General features: G+C 48.7%; 1 protein-coding gene across 8 annotated transcripts in view; it reads right to left on the reverse strand.

The window, feature by feature from the left end:
* Nca (neurocalcin homolog) overlaps nucleotides 1-8,353 on the reverse strand; it is a 472,011-nt gene that overhangs the window by 114,234 nt on the left and 349,424 nt on the right. The window lies entirely within an intron of this gene.

Here is an 8,353-nt window from a genome sequence, read left to right on the forward strand (position 1 = left end):
CACACACACACACACACACACACACTACGTTTGGACCTCATCAAAAGAAATGCAAAACTGAGATGCAAAAAAAAGTACGGAGGTTTTCAGGAAAATTAGTCCTGGTCACAAGAGGCCATAAAAACGAGGACAGGCTGGGGGAACTTGTCCCCATGACACGAGGACAGGCTGGGGGAACTTGTCCCCATGACACGAGGACAGGCTGGGGGAACTTGTCCCCAAGACACGAGGACAGGCTGGGGGAGCTTGTCCCCATGACACGAGGACAAGCTGAGAGAACTCGTCCCCATGACACGAGGACAAGCTGAGAGAACTCGTCCCCGTGACACGAGGACAAGCTGAGAGAACTCGTCCCCATGACACGAGGACAAGCTGAGAGAACTCGTCCCCATGACACGAGGACAAGCTGAGAGAACTTGTCCCCATGACACGAGGACAAGCTGAGAGAACTCGTCCCCATGACACGAGGACAAGCTGAGAGAACTTGTCCCCATGACACGAGGACAAGCTGAGAGAACTCGTCCCCATGACACGAGGACAAGCTGAGAGAACTCGTCCCCATGACACGAGGACAAGCTGAGAGAACTTGTCCCCATGACACGAGGACAAGCTGAGAGAACTTGTCCCCATGACACGAGGACAAGCTGAGAGAACTTGTCCCCATGACACGAGGACAAGCTGAGAGAACTTGTCCCCATGACACGAGGACGAGTGCATCCTCCCTTTACACATGGAAAAGAAGAATACCATCTGCCACTAGGGTCATTAACCACAAACTTTCCTCAGTATCTTCCTGAGGAAGGAGAAGGCAGGTCACACTCGAGGCTGGCAGATAACAGGCTCTGACGATGATAACCAGACAACGTGACGCTGCGCATCAGGCTGGCCTACAGATGCGTGGCAAAAACCTGCAGAGCTTAGTCATGAAGTCGACCTATTAGGAATGAAGTTTGACCCACTTTTATTTTTTAGTCAGCTGTCACGGGCTGCTTCCTGGGGGTGGAGGCCTGGTCGAGGACCGGGCCGCGGGGACACTAAAAAAAGCCCCGAAATCATCTCAAGATAACCCCCCTTCAATGGCCATGAAAAGCCACGTGTTCAACCTAGCATGGAAGGCAGCCAGGAAACGTATATAGCCCTATGGCACATCTCAAACCTTGACACCAGAGGTTGCAAAAAGTTATATGTCTACCAGGCTGTTGGATGCGGCTGCTCGCAGCCTGACGTATGAGTCACAACGTGGTTGATCAGGTATCCTTTGGAGGTGTTTGGCAGGTTCTCTCTTGAACACTGTGAGGCGTCGACCAGTTATGCCCCTTAGGTGTAGTGGAAGCGTGTTGAACAGTCTCGGAGAACATAGACAACTGTGTTAGAAGTCTCATCTCTAGTCAGGACCAAGTCTGGTTGGACTGGTCTGAACATTATCGACATCGACGAGATATTTGTGGATTTAGTGTTGTGTATAAGGCCGACATTATCAAAGCTTCCCACCTAGCCCAGATTCGAGGACAACCGGTAAGTAAGTAATTATCAAAAAAGGCACCAAACCGGAGGGACAACCGGTAGCTGGCACCGGTAACAACAAGGCGAACACACTCAACAACAGTATGCTGGTATACCTGGAGCATACCTGGGGAGGGTCTCGGGAGTTGTTCTACTCTTCCATGGCAGCTAAGGCCATAGCGATTGTGAGAGGCAGACGCTCCCTGATCCCTTGTTATCCAGCTTTATATAGACGCTGTGATTCCATGTGTTTTGTGATCTTACTTCTAGACACTTTTTGCTTCAACTTTATTACCTCCTGTATGGAGTGGGGCTGTTTCTGCTGTCTTTAGTATGTCGGGGATAACACCCGTATCTAGGCTCCGTCTCCATCGACAACCACCAACATTTCTGCCACAACAACCACATCCTCAGCAATCACAACCACAGAAAACAATTTAAGTTTTTTCGGCAGAACAGAGAGAGCAGCCGAACATATATATGAGAGAGAGAGAGAGAGAGAGAGTGTGTGTGTGTGTGTGTGTGTGTGTGTGTGTGTGTGTGTGTGTGTGTGTGTGTGTGTGTGTGTGTGTGTGTGTGTGTGTGTGTGTGTGTGTGTGTGTATGTGAGTGAGTGAGTGAGTGAGTGAGTGAGTGAGTGAGTGAGTGAGTGAGTGAGTGAGTGAGTGTAGCTGAACATGTGAGCGAGGCTCCATGTAGTCGGAAACATGTCTTCACTCATCGACCTCAACAGTTAGCTGCCCCCCCCCCCAGCACCCCCCCCCCCCCCACCACAAGAACACCCTCGAGCCCACACTAACCAACTGTGGTGCTCCTGTCTTACCTTCCTCCACACACGGGCTTCTATCCCTTAGTCCTCGTCATTAACTTCACCATGACACCCAATCCACCGCTCCCTGGAATAACTCCTTCCCGAATCTTTATATATTAGAAACCTCTTTACATACTTTAAAACCAAGCAGCCGGGAGGATACTAAATCATTCTCTCTCTCTCTCTCTCTCTCTCTCTCTCTCTCTCTCTCTCTCTCTCTCTCTCTCTCTCTCTCTCTCTCTCTCTCTCTCTCTCTCTCTCTCTCTCCCGAGAGAGAGAGAGAGAGAGAAACTGCAGGGTGTGGTGAAGGCACAGTTTTTTTTATATTTTTTTCTACCACAGACGTGGCCACACATTTACAATGCTAATCAGCATATATGGACGAGGAACGCTGTCTATTCAGCCACAGCCCCCCCCCCTCAGAGTGTGTGTGTGTGTGTGTGTGTGTGTGTGTTCGTTCACACGTTCGCATGTTCGTGCTCTTCTTGGACATTGTCATTCTAACCGCTGGTTGTATAATGTACTGACTCCCTACCTAGTCTGTCTGTGTCTGTCTGTCACACACGGTGTGTAGTGGTGTTAGTGAGCGGAGTGACGTGATTATTGTCTTCGGCCACTACCCTCAAGGTCTCCCCAACAAATGGATTTTGGAGAAGAGTTGAATAGCGAGCGTGGTGTTGTGGGATCCCTAAGTAATCCCCTTGTGTGGGGGGATTTTGTGTTACTTAGAACACAAAAGCACACTTAGAACACAGCATTCCCATTGTATGCCTGTGAGTTCCCTATTTATTTTCACCCAGTCTATCCTCTTATTATTAAAATTGAATTCCCTGAATAGCCCTTCTCAATTGTTGATTCTTTTGGGGCCTACTACCGTTATTAATGTTAGTTTCGTTATTACTAAGAGGGGAAAAAATAAATTGGTTAGAAACGCGAGGGCCAAGAGCTAATAGCTCGATTCTGCAGATACAAATAGTATAAATATAAATGGTAAATATACACCCAATGCTTCGCAAAGAATCAATAACATGACCACATTAGATGATCTAACTGGCATCATATACAAAAACACACATGATTCACCCCCTCGTCCTAACATGGCACCAAACAACGTGCCAATCACAGAACGCCACTAAACAAAATTCCGTTTTGGTGTGTGTGTGTGTGTGTGTGTGTGTGTGTGTGTGCGTGCGTTCGAGTGTGTGTGTGTGTGTGTGTGTGTGTGTGTGTGTGTGTGTGTGTGTGTGTGTGTGTGTGTGTGTGTGTGTGTGTGTGTGTGTGTGTGTGTAACCCCGCTGCAAATACCAGCGTAGAACTGCAAAATCTAATCACAGGACCGACGCGCCGGGGTGTTGCTAAGTGTGGCATTTGTCCCAAGAACCGGGGAAGTTGGGAGTTGAAATTGACCAAGTTGAGGCCGCGGGAGAGGGAAAAGAATCAGACTAATACTGGTAGCTGTCGTGGTGGTGATGGGCGTAACGAGACGGGCGTGGAAGCTGGCCCAAGCTGTGGACACTGTGACCCAGAACTGTAGATATTGTGACTCTGAACCGCGGACACTTTTAAAACCCCAGAACTGTGGGCAGAGAATGACGGACCAGAGAGCGCTCTTACCTGAGGGACGAGGGGAGGGGGATATGTGTGTGTGTGTGAGAGAGAGAGAGAGAGAGAGAGAGAGAGAGAGAGAGAGAGAGAGAGAGAGAGAGAGAGAGAGAGAGAGAGAGAGAGAGAGAGAGAGAGAGTGTATGAGTGTGTGTGAGTGTATGAGAGAGTGTGAGAGTATGTGTGAGTGTGTGTGAGTGAGTGAGTGAGTGAGTGAGTGAGTGAGTGAGTGAGTGAGAGCGAGCGAGCGTGTACTCACCTAATTGTGCTTGCGCGGGTTGGGCTTTGGCTCTTTGGTCCCGCCTCTCAACTGTCAATCAACTGGTGTACATAGGTGGTGCTTGGTTTTAAGCGTAGGTCAAGTGTATGTGTGTGTGTGTGTGTGTGTGTGTGTGTTTACTAGTTGTGTTTTTACGGGGGTTGAGCTTTGCTCTTTCGGCCCGCCTCTCAACTGTCAATCAACTGTTTACTAACTACTTTTTTTTTCCACACCACACACACACACACACACACCAGGAAGCAGCCGGTGACAGCTGACTAACTCCCAGGTACCTATTTACTGCTAGGTAACAGGGGCACTTAGGGTGAAAGAAACTTTGCCCATTTGTTTCTGCCTCGTGCGGGAATCGAACCCGCGCCACAGAATTACGAGTCCTGCGCGCTATCCACCAGGCTACGAGGCCCCTCAATGTGTGTGTGTGTGTGTGTGTGTGTGTGTGTGTGTGTGTGTGTGTGTGTGTGTGTGTGTGTGTGCATGCATTTACAATGCTAACCAGCATATATACATTTTCTTTTGTCCTCCATGGGCAGGGTGAGAGATCTGTTAAACATACAATTCAATGATTTATTAAACAATCAATCACAGAAGGTGATTGTAGTGCTTGTGCGTGGGTCTTAAGAGCCGACCAAGGAAGCTGAGACGGAATCTTCTTAAACAGACCGCCTGAAAAATTCCATTTGGTATTCTCCTTCAACACAGCTTTTTGTTGCGTGTTCCACAAGCGTTTCAATAGGCGGTTTGGTTATGTAGGTAGGGTGAGTGTTTGAGTGCACGTGTGCGTGCATATGTGCGTGTAAGTGCATATGTACACACATAGTTGTACTCACTCAGTTGTGCTTGCGGAAGGTTGAGCTTCGGCTCTTTAGTCCCGCCTCTCAACTGTCAATCAACTGGTGTACAGATTCCTGAGCCTACTGGGCTCTATCATATCTACATTTGAAACTGTGTATGGAGTCAGCCTCCACCACATCACTGCTTAATGCATTCCATCTGTTAACTACTCTGACACTGAAAAAATTCTTTCTAACGTCCCTGTGGCTCATTTGGGTACTCAGTTTTCACCTGTGTCCCCTTGTTCGCGTACCACCTGTGTTAAACAGTTTATCCTTACCAACCCTGTCAATTCCTCTGAGAATTTTGTAGGTAGTGATCATGTCTTACTCTTGTGTCCTCCAGCGACGTGAGGTGCATTTCCCGCAGCCTTTCCTCATAACTTATGCCTCTTAGTTCTGGGACTAGCTTAGTGGCATACCTCTGAACTTTTCCAGCTTCGTCTTGTGCTTGACAAGGTACGGGCTCCATGCTGGGGCCGCATACTCCAGGACTGACCTTACATATGTGGTATACAAGGTTCTGAATAATTCCTTACACAGGTTAATGAAGGCTGTTCTGATGTTAGCCAGCCTCGCGTACGCCGCCGATGTTATTCTTTTGATGTGGGCTTCATGAGACAAGTTTGGCGTGATATCAACTCCTAGATCATTCTTTCTGTCCATTTCATGAAAGACTTCATTTCCCATTCGGTATCCTGTGTCTGGCCTCCTGTTTCCACCACCTAGTTTCATTACCTTACATTTACTCGGGTTGAACTTTAGTAGCCATTTGTTGGACCATTCATTCAGTTTGGGGAGTAGAACAACTCCCAGAACCCCATCCAGGTACAATCCAGGTACAACGGTGTGTAGGACCATAGGAACATACCTGGAAACACAAACCGAAACTGTCTCTATTTTCCGCTTGTTACAACTTGTAATAAAGTTGTTACATCTTGGCTTAACGTGTTTATGACGTATTAGAAAGTTGTTACAACTTGCTATATTGGTTGTTATAACTGGTTAGGTGTTGAAACTTGTTCGAACGTTGTACCAACGTCGTAGTTTCGGTGTGTGTTTGGCGGGATATACATGTCTGACATATAGCATAATGTATGATGCGCGTGTCAGTTAGGTTAAGCACCACCAACTCTGGATAGTAAGTTAATGGGTGCTGAGTGTCGCTCCTAAATATATACACAATAAGGCTGAAAGTCTCCCTGTCTATGATAAATATACACCAGTATAACCATCCATGGGAGCGATATACAAGCTTATACATCACACGGCCATCTGTGTGCGTCTCCCATCGTAGGGTGTGATGTGTTGTTTCAAGCGTAGGTTAGACATACACGAGTGAGCTTGGCTGGCTGCAAGCAAGAGCTGCCTCATGTGGCCCAATAAACCTTCTGTCTTTCACTTAATTCTTGTCTTACTGCATGCACTAATCTGACCACAATCACTTACACAACCCCCTTAACCCCTCCCCCTAACACCATTACTCTAATAACCCCCCTACCATTACCCCTAAGGGGTTCAATACCCCCCAAAGTACGACTGTTTTATTGCCGAAGGGCTTAACCCTCGTCCAATTAAATGGCTCAGGCAAAAGATTATTCCAGTCCCCCAGAGAGAGCTTCCAGCACTGTGCTGGGCTCTGAGACACGCCTCTAATGCTCTGTGTGAGGGGGGGGGCAGGACTTACAGTCCAAGGGGGGGGGGGCTCTTGCCACTAGGTGCTAGGTGGATGGAGGGGTGGAAAAGGAGGGGGAGGGGTGGAAAAGGAGGGGGGGTGGAAAAGGAGAGGGGTGCGGGTGTGGAAAAGGAGGGGGGGGGGGTTGCGGATGTGGAAAAGGAGGGAGGGGGGGTGCGGATGTGGAAAAGGAGGAGGGTGCGGGTGTCAATGGATAGGAGTGTGGGAGGGCACGTGATGGATGCAAGATTATGAAAGGATGGGAGAGGAACCGAGAGGGAAAGATGGGAGAGGTGTGTATATGGCAGGTGAGAGACGGGAGAGGAGGGAATGGGAAGGGATACACGGCCAGCGGTGTGTGTGTGTGTGTGTGTGTATGTGTGTGTGTGTGTGTGTGTGTGTGTGTGTGTGTGTGTGTGTGTGTGTGTGTGTGTGTGTATTCACCTAGTTGTGTTTGCGGGGGTTGAGCTTTGCTCAAATACCCACAAACTACTGTTAAAATACCCACAAACTACTGTTACAATACCCACAAACTACTGTTAAAATACCCACAAACTACTGTTAAAATACCCACAAACTACTGTTACAATACCCACAAACTACTGTTACAATACCCACAAACTACTGTTAAAAGACCCACAAACTACTGTTAAAAGACCCACAAACTACTGTTACAATACCCACAAACTACTGTTAAAATACCCACAAACTACTGTTACAATACCCACAAACTACTGTTACAATACCCACAAACTACTGTTACAATACCCACAAACTACTGTTATAATACCCACAAACTACTGTTACAATACCCACAAACTACTGTTACAATACCCACAAACTACTGTTAAAAGACCCACAAACTACTGTTACAATACCCACAAACTACTGTTACAATACCCACAAACTACTGTTAAAAGACCCACAAACTACTGTTACAATACCCACAAACTACTGTTAAAAGACCCACAAACTACTGTTACAATACCCACAAACTACTGTTAAAAGACCCACAAACTACTAGGACAGGACCCGTCCGGACCAGCGCCGCCTCCTTCAGCACCTGTCCACCAATCAATCACTGTTGAGGGGAGAGGAAACCTGACAATATATGCATAGTCTACCCTTATTAGAGCGCTGGGGAGAGTAGGGGAACGTGGAGGGGGAGAGAGGGGAACATGGGAGGGAGGGGGAGGGAGAGGGAGAGGGAGGGAGAGGGAGAGAGAGGGAGGGGGAGAGAGGGGAACGTGGAGGGGGAGAGAGGGGAACGTGGAGGGGGAGAGAGGGGAACGTGGAGGGGGAGAGAGGGGAACGTGGAGGGGGAGAGAGGGGAACGTGGAGGGAGGGGGAGAGAGGGAGGGGGAGAGGGGAACGTGGAGGGAGAGAGGGGGCAACGTGGAGGGTGAGAGAGAGGGGAACGTGAAGGGAGAGAGGGGAACGTGGAGGGTGAGAGAGAGGGGAACGTGGAGGGTGAGAGAGAGGGGAACGTGAAGGGAGAGAGGGGAACGTGGAGGGTGAGAGAGGGGAACGTGGAGGGTGAGAGAGGGGAACGTGGAGGGAGAGAGAGAGAGGGTAGCGTGATGGTATTGATTCATCCACCTGACCTTTATAACAAGGCGACCCACCGCGAGCTGGGCCAGGTGCACTCCTCTC

The sequence above is a fragment of the Procambarus clarkii genome, chromosome 17 (assembly GCF_040958095.1).
Source record: "Procambarus clarkii isolate CNS0578487 chromosome 17, FALCON_Pclarkii_2.0, whole genome shotgun sequence".
NCBI lineage: Eukaryota > Metazoa > Arthropoda > Malacostraca > Decapoda > Cambaridae > Procambarus > Procambarus clarkii.